The 15,228-nt window shown below is 36.4% G+C and overlaps 1 protein-coding gene across 1 annotated transcript in view; it reads right to left on the bottom strand.

Annotated features, from left to right (window-relative positions):
- The window catches only part of LOC127878006 (unconventional myosin-IXa-like), a 94,004-nt gene that overhangs the window by 17,550 nt on the left and 61,226 nt on the right, over positions 1-15,228 (bottom strand). The gene's annotated exons all lie outside the window — the stretch shown is intronic.

Raw genomic sequence — 15,228 nt, 5'->3', positions numbered from 1 at the left:
TCTTAATGTAAGAACATCAATTTCTAAAATAACAAGAGCTTAGTCACAGACGTGACGAATACCCCCACATGCCGCATTGACACATAATATTTTGCATGTCGTCTTTACAAAAAACAGCGGACACCATGCTCAATTTTTAAAACGCACTAAGTGACCCCTTGACCTAGTTTTTGACCCAGAAAGGCCCATGTTCTAACTTGGCCGTAACATCATCTCTATAAAACTTCTGACAAAGTTTGGTGAAGATCGGATGTAAACTACTTGAATTAGAGAGCGGACACCATGCTGAATGTTAAACAAGAGCACCGCCTTGCGGGTGCAGACCGCTCATCTATTTTCTTTTTAAAGGTGAAGGGACTCTCATTTTCAATCACAATGGAGGGAGGGGTGGAGTGAAGAGGGGTGCATTGTGTGGGGTGTGTGGACATTTATTACATTATGTTCCAAAAATGCAAAAAAAAGGAAAAAAAAAATTCGGGGGTGGGGGGGGGGTGGTGGGGAGGGGGGGGGGGGTGGGGGGGGGATTCTTGGGTGCGATGGATGGAGGGTATTTCAAACATAAAATAATAAAAATAAATATTTGTGTTTTTAACCGTTTCAAAAAAAAATTGGGGGGGGGGGTATAGTGTGAGGGTGTGGTGGTAATTTGTGAGATCTTAAAAAAAAAAATCAGGGACAGCAATTCAAGCCTAGACTGTATTTTCATTTAAAACAGCCTTCCATCACCAAAGAAACAGAGGAAGTGTTGTCCCTAATAAGCCTTTGCGGACTGCAAAGGTTAATATGGGTGTTAACTTTACGCACATGCATTAAGCACGTTTTTCCCAGTGGCTCCTGTCAACTTTAATTTCTGTATGTGCCAAAATTCTAGAAAAATTTGGAATATATTGAAGGTTTCATAAACACTTCATATTGCTATTTTTCATTAAACAAGGGCTGTTTGTAAAACATGCATGCCCCCCATACGGGCTGTCCGTTGTAGTGGCAGCCATTGTGCGAATACGTTTTTTGTCACTGTGACCTTGACCTTTGACCTAGTGACCTGAAAATCAATAGGGGTCATCTGCAAGTCACGATCAATGTACCTATGAAGTGTCATGATCCTAGGCACAAGCGTTCTTGAGTTATCATCCGAAAATCATTTTACTATTTCGGGTCACCGTGACCTTGACCTTTGACCTTGTGACCTCAAAATCAATAGGGGTCATCTGCGAGTCATGATCAATCTACCTGTGAAGTTTCATGATCCTAGGCATATGCGTTCTTGAGTTATCATCCGAAAACCAATTTTCTATTTCGGGTCACCGTGACCTTGACCTTTGACCTAGTGACCTCAAAATCAATAGGGGTCATCTGCCAGTCATGATCAATCTACCCATGAAGTTTCATGATCCTAGGCATATGCGTTCTTGAGTTATCATCCGGAAACCATTTTACTATTTCGGGTCACCGTGACCTTGACCTAGTGACCTCAAAATCAAAAGGGGTCATCTGCGAGTCATGATCAATCTACCCATGAAGTTTCATGATCCTCGGCGTATGCGTTCTTGAGTTATCATTCAAAAACCATTTTACTATTTCGGGTCACCATGACCTTGACCTTTGACCTAGTGACCTCAAAATCAATAGGGGTCATCTGCGAGTCATGATCAATGTACCTGTGAAGTTTCATGATCCTAGGCTCAAGCGTTCTTGAGTTATCGTCTGACAACCACCTGGTGGACGGACCGACAGACCGACCGACAGACCGACCGACAGACCGACCGACATGAGCAAAACAATATACCCCCTCTTCTTCGAAGGGGGGCATAAACATAACGTTGTCAATTTTAGGCAACATATTGTCTTCGGTTATTATGTAATAATTATAATAAATATCATGCAGAAACATGGAAATATGCTGCAATCTTGTTGTAAAAAACCCCTAAACACACTTAATATTTTAGAGCAACACAAACAAATCAGATCCAGCAGTCTGAGCTGAATACACAAAGAACATTATGAGCCTTGTTCTGAGAAAACTGGGCTTAATGCATGTGCAGAAAGTGTCGTCCCAGATTAGCCTGTGCAATCTGCACAGGCTAATCAGGGACAACACTTTCCTCTTTTATGACATTTTTCGTTTAATGTAAGTCCCTTCTTAGCAAAAATATAATTTAGGCGGAAAGTGTCGTCCCTGAATAGCCTGTGCGGACTGCACAGGCTAATCTGGGATGACACTTTACGCACATGCATTATGCCCAGCTTTCTCAGAACATGACACATATTTTAGTCATAGAAAATATAAATTAAAGCAAAGTATAATATTATTACATTAAAGATCATATACAAGTCAAATTATATTGGTCAATACATGAACTTAAAGACATCATAGCATAATAAAATAATGTAAATCAAGCACATGCTAAAACAATGCAAGAAAGTATATTATAATTAGATGAAAACCTTCTGCTAATATAATTCAGCATAAGCAATGCTAACAGCAGGCTTGCAAGTCAAATACAAGTAGCATGCTTTGAGTTATGAGACTTCATTTACAGGATTTTACTTAGTAAAGAGAAATATCCAACAAGAGGGCCATGGTGGCCCTGTATCGCTCCACTGTTTTTTTATGCGAAAAAAGCGTGCAATGCGCATGGGTTGAAATGTACTTAAGCATGTGACTTTCTCTTTCTATCCCTCGTCCCACTGGGAGCTTAAAGTTGGAAGGGTGAGCATTTTTTATACATTGAAAACATTACTACGGTGTTAACTAAACAGACTAAAACGTCCAGGAATTGTCGCACAGGTCCTTTGGTTACAACGTAGATACATTTATCTCTCCAAAAGATATTGTTGTTCTTTCTATTTCACATATTTTTAGATGCTGAAGATCAAATCTACGCATGTTCTACAAGATTAATGAAAGTTCCTTCATTCAATCATGAATCTTTTTCCAAAATTCCAAAAAGTGTTTGTAGGTTTCAAAGTTTCTGTTACTTATATAGTTCATGACATATGCAAAATACCTAATGACATAGATCACCTGAACTTTACTTCATTCTTGAGGCTTAAGTGAGTGTAGCAGGATTGTTAACGTGGTGAAGAAATTGTTTTTTGTACAAAGAAGATATTTGCCTGAGGAAACATAAAGTTACGAGTTTTTCAGGTTCATGGGGTGCCGAAAGGCAGTAGGAATGATAACTTTGTAGAGGTTGTTTGTTAAACAAAGTAAATGTTTATGAGACAAAAAATTGAATTTTAATTCATCACAATGTTGCGATCATGGCAACACTACTTGCATATGGCGTGAGGTTTAAAGAGATATCATGACAAACAATTAGCTTGACCTAACTTTCCTTTACTTTTTCCATCTGACATTGGTTACCTGTCATGTTTGTTTTTGAAAAATACTAGGATTGCCATATATTGAAATAAGGTATCTGACCTATTCTCTGATAGGTTGCTAGTAATAGACTTAGCGGCAGTCATGTTATAAACAAGGGGATTGTTCACGGCATTGGTAGAATATACTTTTAATAGATACATCTTTCTTAAGTTGGATTTTGCTACTGAATATTAATATCACTTAATTTCAATGTAACAATTTGTTGTTAAGTTTATCTTGAATAAATATTTTTTGCAATTTGTTTATAAATCATAAAATGATGTCATTCAATTTTTTTTTTGATAAATAGGGCCTATAATAAAACAAGAATTTTGAGAATGTTAACATAAAAGAATAATACTAACCATTTGGTAAAAACAAACAAAACAATACAATTTTTTTTAATAAAATGTTATATACAAACAAGGTTAATGGTCCAGGACTAAATATAAACAAACACACTTTAGTGTTCTTCTAGTGTTAATGATGTATTAAACTGAGTTAAATTAATATATATAATTTGTTTACCTTTCAATATCTTGCATTTCACATCTTTAGTTCGGAAGCGAGACAATTCACCCCCAAGACAATTTACCCCCAGAAGACAATTCACCCCCTAGACAATTCACCCCTGCTCCCTGGACAATTCACCCCCAGATATTTTTTTTGTTTTCTTTTTCTGTTTGTTTAGGATTAAGTAATAACGAATAACTATTTTCTAAGGATAGTTATTTGTATTCTATTTATTATGCCCCCCTTCGAAGAAGAGGGGGTATATTGCTTTGCTCATGTCGGTCTGTCGGTCGGTCTGTCGGTCGGTCTGTCGGTCCGTCCGTCCACCAGGTGGTTGTCAGACGATAACTCAAGAATGCTTGGGCCTAGGATCATGAAACTTCATAGGTACATTGATCATGACTCGCAGATGACCCCTATTGATTTTGAGGTCACTAGGTCAAAGGTCAAGGTCACGGTGACCAGAAATAGTAAAATGGTTTTTGAATGATAACTCAAGAATGCATACGCCTAGGATCATGAAACTTCATGGGTAGATTGATCATGACTTGCAGATGACTCCTATTGATTTTGAGGTCACTAGGTCAAAGGTCAAGGTCACGGTGACCCAAAATAGTAAAGTGGTTTCCGGATAATAACTCAAGAACGCATATGCCTAGGATCATGAAACTTCATGGGTAGATTGATCATGACTCGCAGATGACCCCTATTGATTTTGAGGTCACTAGGTCAAAGGTCAATGTCACGGTGACTCGAAATAGTAAAATGGTTTTCGGATGATAACTCAAGAACGCATACGCCTAGGATCATGAAACTTCATAGGAAGATAGATCATGATTTGCAGATGACCCCTATTGATTTTGAGGTCAAAGGTCAAGGTCACGGTGACCCGAAATAGTAAAATGATTTTCGGATGATAACTCAAGAACGCTTTTGCCTAGGATCATGACACTTCATAGGTACATTGATCGTGACTCGCAGATGACCCCTATTGATTTTCAGGTCACTAGGTCAAAGGTCAAGGTCACAGTGACAAAAATCGTATTCACACAATGGCTGCCACTACAACAGAAAGCCCATATGGGGGGCATGCATGTTTTACAAACAGCCCTTGTTTTTTATAAAGTTCTTATAAAAGCATATAAAGATGTTCTCAGAATGTCTTTCTTTTTTTCCATAAAATTACTTGCAATTGAAACATAAGTGTGCTTTTTATCGTTTTTATTATTAACAATATCTTATTATTATTTTTATGACATTAAATAATTTATTATGTGTTTTTGTCTTATTTAATAATGTTTTTATTAATTAAAACAGTTTATTTTTGTAAAAAGTGTATAAATAAGTAATAATGGTATTGGATAGATTATTTGGAAATTATCCAATGTTTTTTATTTAATAAGTCATGCAAGATTTCGAAATTTTCATAATATTACTATATTTATTTTTAAATGGGAAATATAATAATAAAATATTTGTCACATTATCAATCTACAAAGTAACAACACCTAAAAACAACCTTTTTCACACCACTAAAGGTAACAATAAACATATAATCTGTCAGGCATTCAGAGCTGATGAGGGTACTGATTATCTAGTGGTAGATAAGGCTATTACTGATAGGGGTTGCTTAGAGCAGAGACGTAGATAAGGCTGTAGTATGGAATGAGTTAACATACTGTATGATTGAAGTGGACTTGAATTGAGTACAATTTTTGTAAAAAATACGTTTCAGAACAGTTTTCAATTTTGTCAATACACCAAAACGTGAAAAGGCCCCTTTAAATAAAAATAATAATCAAAATATCAGGTGAACAAAAAATGGCATTTTTTAAATACAGGTATTACCAGGTATTAGAATTGCCCAGCCCAACATAATTATTTGTCAATGTGTGTAACTGAAGTCTTTGTTTATCTGTTTTAACACTTTGATTAATCTGTTTTGACACTTTGATAAAGCCTCATCAGGGGTGTGAATGCTTGATTGTAATACCCATTAATGGCACGCTCCCAGCCAGATAAAATTTCCTTTCTATAATAAAGGCTTTCTTATAAATTAAACCATTGTATTTTATTATGCCCCCCTTCGAAGAAGAGGGGGTATATTGCTTTGCTCATGTCGGTCTGTCGGTTGGTCGGTCCGTCCACCAGGTGGTTGTCAGACGATAACTCAAGCACGCTTGGGCCTAGGATCATGAAACTTCATAGGTACATTGATCATGACTCGCAGATGACCCCTATTGATTTTGAGGTCACTAGATCAAAGGTCATGGTCACGGTGACCCGAAATAGTAAAATGGTTTTTGAATGATAACTCAAGAATGCATACACCTAGGATCATGAAACTTCATGGGTAGATTGATCATGACTCGCAGATGACCCCTATTGATTTTGAGGTCACTAGGTCAAAGGTCAAGGTCAAGGTAACCCGAAATAGTAAAATGGTTTCCGGATGATAACTCAAGAACGCATATGCCTAGGATCATGAAACTTCACAGGTACATTGATCGTGACTCACAGATGACCCCTATTGATTTTCAGGTCACTAGGTCAAGGTCACAGTGACAAAAAACGTATTCACACAATGGCTGCCACTACAACGGACAGCCCATATGGGGGGCATGCATGTTTTACAAACAGCCCTTGTTAAAATAATTATCGTATCTAACATGAATAAATAAGTAATTGTGATAATGTAAAATTCTAAGAATTCAATGAAACTAATGAATCGACATCATTATTTGAAAAAGTACTAATAATAAAATTGTAACCTAATAATATTATTTAAAACAAATGCACGAATATTATACAAAATATTTAATTTATTTTTATTGTATATGTTGTAACACAGTTTGTTGAAAAATACATTGGTTGAATTGCATTTGACAAAAATCACAATGTCATCTTTCATTTACATACTACATTTATTATTTTCACGTGAAAATTGTGCTGAAAAATCAAAATTATAAACCCAAAACATCTGCTCACAACTTATTTTCAAATATGACAAAAGCAAATGACAATAAAATCTCATATAAAAATATGGGGGGGATTAATTGTCTTGGGGGAGAATTGTCTTTGGGGGTGAATTGTCCAAGGAAATCAAATTCTGGGGGTGAATTGTCCAAGGGGTGAATTGTCTTGGGGGTGAATTGTCTGACACCCTTTAGTTCAATGCTATGTCAATTAACTGAACAGCGTGACAAACATAATAAAGCAGAATATGCATATGAACCTGATTATACACAGATCCACTATCATATAAATCAAATCATGTTTGTCTATTTCCATGTTCGAAAGATCCTCTTCTAAATTGTTTTACTTTGCGAGAAGACTGAATTCCCAATTTGCAAACAGAAACACTGGTTTCTGTGACACAAATTCACTGTGCACATTTCTAACCAAAATATGTGTTCTTGTATCTAAAACGAAGTCTTTTTCGTTGACAAACAAATTTCATTATTCCTATCAAACTATATGATGTCAGTCGTTAATTTGATCAAAGACCTATAGATAAGGCCGTTTACCGGTACTTTATAAAGAAAAAAATCACTGACATGAAACCATTTTCAACAAAATGACATCATTTATGACAAAATGACGTTATATATCCAGCGAAATTATCCAGTTAAACTCTTTTACAATGTAAATTAGCGGTGAAAAAAAGCATAAAATAAATAGAAAATTTGTTGGATTCGATGGAATATCGATTTCTTTTCACTAGTGATCATAAAAAATACATATTTTATATGATCACTTATGAATTAAAATCGATATTCCATCGAATCAAACAAATATCCTCTGAAATAACTGATTTTAGCAGTGAGATTTAATATACTCTGTGAATGATATGGCTTTGCCTAACTTTTTGTGTATGGCATGGAATTAATTTTTCATTTTAAGTTTTGCGTACGTTTACATAAGTTTTGCGTACGTTTACAGTACACACATACATTTTTTATTGTCTAAGCCCTCGTGAAATTATTCCACCGAACATATAACCTCTTCGTTGTGTTATACATGTACTGCTCGTAAAACACTGCTTTGCTCTAAATTATTTCATAAATGAACGTCTTGAATTTACATGTTTGTATATATAGTTTTTATTTTCGGTATGTAGTGACATGTAACCAACTCCTCTCAGGTGAGCGAACTAGGGCCATCTTGGCCCTCTTGTTATTTTTAAGAGGTGAAACTGTTTTACTGTAATAATCATGTCATGACAGAAAATAACAGTATCATTTCACAGTAAAAGACTAAAATATTGGTTGTAACAATATGTAATTATTTCTGTTGTTTTTACTATTTGAAACAGTGAATTATCAGTTAGAAATCACTGAAATAATTATGGAATAAAATTATTCAATGAAAATTATAAAGGTTATAGAAATATCTTAAGTCCGAAGTAAATGTGATTTGAGCGTAAATAGTGCCGGACATATTAATGAGCGTAACTTTGAAAGATTTCAGGACAAGGTAGACAATTTTATTGAAAAGTAGATATCTGCCTTTGTTTAAGCCTGTATTATTTCCTATTAAATGCCGTACTTCTATAGTTCCGAATGTACTCAATAAAAAACTTTGTAAGATTCAAGACCGAGGCCTTCTTTTTTTTTTTATTGAATAGTACATATCTTTGTTTGTCTAAACATTTTCCATTTCGATAATAATATTTCCCTTGTAAGTGTCATTTTAAAGGTAATATAAAAATCTATAGCGGAAGTGAAGTTTGTGATAATAAAATTGAACCAGAAATATTTATTAGCAAACCTCTGTAAGATTTCAGGTAGAGGCAAACTTTTTTTAATTAAAAGTATGTAACTGGTTGAGTCTAAAACTAAAGTGCTCTTTAGCAATTTCTTTTATTTAAAAATCGCTCTAAAGCGTTTATGGGTATGCCCGTGACACCACATGTCTGCACATGTGTAGATACCGTAATTAAGATAACATATCACGTGTCACCTTTAAATAACATGTTTAATGACAATCAAGACCTTATTCTCGCCAGGGACCTATACAAATAGGTCCCTGTTCTGATGCTGAGTTTTATTACTCTTAATTGAATGCAGATGAACCTTATTTATTCCAATTACATAATAACTGATACTAAAAAACATGAACTATTATGTTATTATCAGATCGATAACAGAAACTTTTTAAATCTTCAAATATATTCGATAAAATCGTTTTGCCTTCTTATTTTGTTCAGGGACCTATACAAACATATATGTCTCTGTTGTTTTCTTCAGTACCGTTTTGGAGGCGCGTGCGAGTATTCAGGGGCGGTTATCCGGGAGTTATCAATTTCTAGGATTGTCTATAATAGTAGAAATAAAACAAGAGCTGTGTTTGTGAAACACAATGCCCCCTACTGCGCTTTGAAGCTACACGGCAGCTATTTTAGACAAGAAATATCTTTAAACAAGAGGGCCAAGATGGCCCTAGTTCGCTCACCTGGGAGGAGTCGGTTTATTCAATCTTAACCTAATGTCAAACATGACCTAGATATTAACCAGACAAACATCCTGGTCAAGTTTCATCATTATTGAACCAAAACTCTGGCGTAGGGAGTGTTTTTGTTTTTGTAAGATTTGAAATGGTGACCTGTATTTTGAGTTGACCCCCCAAACATCAAACTTTGCTTACAAGGATTTTGTATAATATAATGAAAATTTGGACAATCTAAGGGCAATAATTATGGCATTAATTATGTGATTTTGCTTGTCATCAAACTTGACCGAAATCTTTCAGCAACTTTGATAAAGAATGCTTGAGAAATGTGAATGCTAGAGTGTTTACAAACCAAATGTAGACGGACGGACAACGGACAAAGACCAATCCTAAAACCTCACCTGAGCATTCAGGTGAGCTAAAAAGTGTGTTTCACCGATCTGAGCCATTTTCCAACTTGTCCAAGAAATCAATAAAACCAATGTATTGACTAAGTTTCACGATGATTAGGCAAAAAATGTGACTTCTATAGTGTTCGATCATAAGGTTTCTCTCTATATTGTCACATATGGAAAACTGCCCCACCCCACCTGGCAGCCACGTTTATTGACCCATCGGGACCATTTGCAAACTCATCTGAGATATATATAAAACAAATCTCTTCACCAAGTTTCATGAAGATTGGGCAAAAAATGTGACTTCTAGAGTGTTCACAAGCTTTTTTTTTACTATATAAATATAAGAAAACTGCCCCCCCCCCCCCCCCACGGCAGCCATGTTATTCAACTGACCGGAACCATTTTCCAACTCAACTCTAGTATCAAGGAAACAAATGTTCTGACCAAATTTCATGAAAATTGGGCAAAAAATGTGACTTCAAGAGTGTTCACATGTTTTCACTATATACATATAGAGAAAAATGACCCGCCCATTGGCGGCCATGTTTTTTCACCGATCTGGACCATTTTCGAACTCGTTAGACATATCAATAAAACCAATGTTTTGATTAACTTTCATGATGATTGGGCAAAAATTGTGACTTCTAGAGTGTTTACAAGGTTTCTCTATAGCCATTAAACTGCCCCACCCACTGGCGGCCATGTTTTTCAATGGACCGGAACCACTTTTGAACTCAACCAACATATCATTAACACATATAGACACAGTTACATGAAGATTGGGCATTTAATGTGACTTCTACAGTGTTAACAAGCTTTTTCTTTTTTTTACCTAGTGACCTAGTTTTTGACCCAACATGACCCAGTTTCAAACTCAATAGAGATTTCATTGGGACAAATCTTCTGACCAAGTTTCATGAAGATGGGACAATAAATGTGGCCTCTAGAGTGTTTATGAACAAATGTGGACGGACGGACGACGGACAAAGACCAGTCACAAAAGCTCACGTGAGCAATCATGTTAGCTAAAAACAAGAGCTGTCACCATAGGATGACATATGCCCCCTATAAACCCTTTGATAGAAGTTATAGCATTTTTCGAATCCTAAACGCAGATTTCGAATCCTAAACGCAGACCCTAAGTTCAAGGTCAAGGTCAAAGGGGTCAAAATTTGTGTGGGTTTGGAAAGGCCTTGTCCATATAAACATGCATACCAAATATGAAAGTTATATCTCAAGGGACATAGAAGTTATGAGCATTTTTCGAAACCTAAATGCAGATTTTGAAACCTAAACGCGGACCCTATTTCAAGGTCAAGGTCACAGGGGTAAAAATTTGTGTGCATATGGAAAGGCCTTGTCCATATACACATGCATACCAAATATGAAGGTTATATCTCAAGGGACATTGAAGTTATGAGCATTTTTCGAAACCTAAACGCAGATTTTGAAACCTTAACGCGGACCTTAAGTTCAAGGTCAAGGTCACAGGGCTAAAAAAATGTGTGCGTAAGGTTAGGCCTTGTCCATATACACATGCATACAAAATATGAAAGTTATATCTCAAAGGACAAAGAAGTTATGAGCATTTTTGGAAACCTAAATGCAAAGTGTGACGGACAGACAGACAGACGGACGGACGGACCGACAGTCCGATTACTATATGCCCCCTTTTCTTTGAAAGGGGGCATAAAAACATCCAACCTCAAATAACAATTAACACATAAATGAAACACAACTACACTGTATTATTATGAAAGCATTAATAATCAAAGGGAGTAACTACTGTATTCTTAAATGCAATATTTAGAAGAGTTGTCTCACATATTACATGACCTAATTCATGATTGTATGCAAGCCTTTTTACTATATAAATATAAGGAAAACTGCCACTTCCCCCTGGCAACCATGTTTTCAACAGACCGGAACCATATTCAAACTAAACTCACGTATCTAGGAAACAAAACTTCTGACAAAATTTCATGAAAATTGGGCCAAAAATGTGACTTCTAGAGTGTTGACATGTTTTCACTTTATACATATAGAGAAAAATGCCCCGCCCACTGGAGGCCATGTTTTTTCACCGATCTGGTCCATTTTCCGAGAAATCAATAAAACCAATGTTTTGACCAACTTTCATGATGATTGGGCAAAAATTGTGACTTCCAGAGTGTTTACAAGGTTTCTCTATAGCTAAATAAGGAAAACTGCCCAGCCCACTGGCGGCCATGTTTTTCAACGGACCGGAACCACTTTTGAACTCAACCAACATATCATTAAGACAAACATTTTGACAAAGTTACATGAAGATTGGGCACAAAATGTGACTTCTACAGTGTTGACAAGTTTTTTCTTTTTTTTGACCTAGTGACCTATTTTTGGACCCGGCATGACCCAGTTTCGAACTCGACCGAGATTTCATTGGGACGAAGCTTCTGAAGTTTCATAAAGATCGGACAATAAATGTGGCCTATAGTGTTTACGAACAAATGTTAACGGACGGACGGACGACGGACACAGACCGGTCACAAAAGCTCACCTGAGCAATCAGGTGAGCTAAAAAGATGCAATGATTATAATGCACACATGTCAGATGGATAACAAAGTTATAAGGTGTTCAAAACATCTACATGATAAATTCCATTTTTGATTGATTTAATAAGAAAATTCTATCAACTTGACCATTATATTGTTTCATGATCCTAGGTGTAAGCTTTCTTGAGTTATCATCCAAAAACCATTTTACTGTGTCAAGTAACCGTGACCTTGACCTAGTGACCTGAAAAACAATACGGGTCATCTGCAAGTCATGATCAATGTACCTATGACGTTTCATGATCCTAGGCATAGGCCTTCTTGAGTTATCATCTGGAAACCATTTTTCTAAGTTGAAACACCGTGACCTTTACCTTTGACCTAGTGACCTGAAAATCAATAGGGGTCATCTCCGAGTCATGATCAATGTACCTATGAAGTTTCATCATCCTAGGCATAAGCGTTCTTGAGTAAAACAATTTTACTATTTTGGGTCACCTCAATGTACCTATGAAGATTCATGATACTAGGCGTAAGCGTTCTTGAGTTATCATCCGGAAACCATTTTACTAAGTTGAGTCACCGTGACCTTAACCTTTGACCTAGTGACCTGAAAATCAATAGGGGTCATCTGCCAGTCATGATCAATGAACCTATGAAGTTTCATGATCCTAAGCATAAGTGTTCTTGAGTTATCATCCGGAAACCATTATACTATTTTGGGTCACCTTGACCTTTGACCTAGTGACCTGAAAATCAATAGGGGTCATCTGCAAGTCATGATCAATGTACCTATGAACTTTCATGATCTTAGGCATAAGCGTTCTTCAGCTTTCATCTGGAAACCATTTAACTGTTTCGGGTCACCGTGACCTTCACTTTTGATCTAGTGACCTGAAAATCAATAGGGGTCATCTGTGAGTCACGATCAATGTACCTATGAAGTTTCATGATCCTAGGCATAAGCGTTCTTCAGTTATCATCCAGAAACCATTTTACTATTTCGGGTCACCGTGACCTTGGCCTTTGACCTAGTGACCTCACAATCAATAAGGGTCATCTGCAAGTCATGATCAATGTACCTATGAAGTTTCATGATCCTAGGCATAAGCGTTCTGGAGTTATCATTGGGAAACCATTTTACTATTTCGGGTCACCGGACCTTGACCGTTGACCTAGTGACCTCACAATCAATAGGGGTCATCTGCGAGTCATGATCAATGTACCTATGAAGTTTCATGATCCTAGGCCTAAACATTCTTGACTTATCATTCGGAAACCATCTGGTGGACAGACATACGGACCGACATGAGCAAAACAATATATCCCCTCTTCTTCGAAGGGGGGCATAAAAATGTGACTTCCATAGTGTTCGATCACAAGGTTTGACCGAAACCATTTTTGAACTCAACTCTTGTATCAAAGAAACAAATGTTCTGACCAAATTTCATGAAAATTGGACCAAAAATGTGACTTCTAGAGTGTTAACATGTTTTCACTATAAACATATAGAGAAAAATGCCCCGCCCACTGGCCGCCATGTTTTTTCACCGATCCGATCCATTGTCGAACTCGTCCCAGATATCAATAAAACCAAAGCTTTGACCAACTTTCATGATGATTGGGCAAAAATTGTGACTTCTAGAGTGTTTACAAGGTTTCTCAATAGCCAAATAAGGAAAACTGCCACTTTATACATATAAAGAAAAATGCCTCGCCCACTGGCGGCCATGTTTTTTCACCAATCTGGACCATTTTCGAAATCGTCCTAGATGTTAATTGAATCAATGTTTTGACCACCTTTCATGATGATTGGGCAAAATTTGTAACTTCTACAGTGTTTACAAACTTTCTCTATAGCCAAATAAGGAAAACTGCCCCGCCCACTGGCGGCCCTATTTTTCAACAGACCGGAACGACTTTTGAACTCAATCAAGATATCATTAAGACAAACATTTTGACAAAGTTACATGAAGATTGAACATAAAATGTGACTTCTACAGTGTTTACAAGGTTTTTCTTTTTTTTGACCTAGTGACCTAGTTTTTGACCCGGCACTACCCAGTTTCGAACTCGGCCGAGATTTTATTGGTGCAAAGCTTCTGACCAAGTTTCATGAAGATGGGACAACAAATGTGGCCTCTAGAGTGTTTACAAGCAAATGTTAACGGACGGACAGATGACAGACAAAAACCAGTCAGAAAAGCCCACCTGAGCAATCAGGTGAGCTAAAAAGCAGCATATACGATAGTTAAGAACATTGCACTTCATTAATTCCAACACCTCGTCTTGGATACAAAGTTTGAATTTACCATGCAGTATCATATATTGACTTTTCTTGAAATAATTATGTTCATGGAAGTTGTGTTTTTAAAATCAATAAGATATTATTAAACTGGTTTAAACACTACAAAAAAGACATTAAATTAACATGTCATCCGAAATATTTTTATCCGGATATATGTTCACTTTTGACATATTTAAATAAAACCTGATTTTTTTCAGTTTATAAGAAAAACATTCATAACACTTTTTCTTACTTCAATTCCTTTGTAAGCAGTCACCATCTGATCTAAAATGGCACTAAATGACAGGGTTTTATCTCATGTTTACAGGATGTTGTTGGTCACAGCCACACGGCCGCAGTAATCTCCCCTGGTAAACGTCATATGTTCAGTTTTGTGACCCTCGGGGCAGGGTCAAATTTGGTAGAGGACTATTAGATATCACTACACACCAAATTTAGTAGCCCTAGGCTCTATAATTATGAACAAGAAGATTTTTAAAGTTTGCACAAAATAGGCCTTATTTAAGCATATGTTCATTTTTGTGACCCCAGGGCAGGGTCAAATTTGTCCCCAGGGGCATAATTTGAACACACTAAGTAGAGAACTATTAGATGTCACTAAATACCGAATTTTGTAGAAATAGACCCAATGGTTATGGACGGAAGATTTTTAAAGT

The sequence above is a fragment of the Dreissena polymorpha genome, chromosome 4 (assembly GCF_020536995.1).
Source record: "Dreissena polymorpha isolate Duluth1 chromosome 4, UMN_Dpol_1.0, whole genome shotgun sequence".
Lineage (NCBI taxonomy): Eukaryota > Metazoa > Mollusca > Bivalvia > Myida > Dreissenidae > Dreissena > Dreissena polymorpha.
This window is presented reverse-complemented; position numbering and strand designations above follow the sequence as displayed.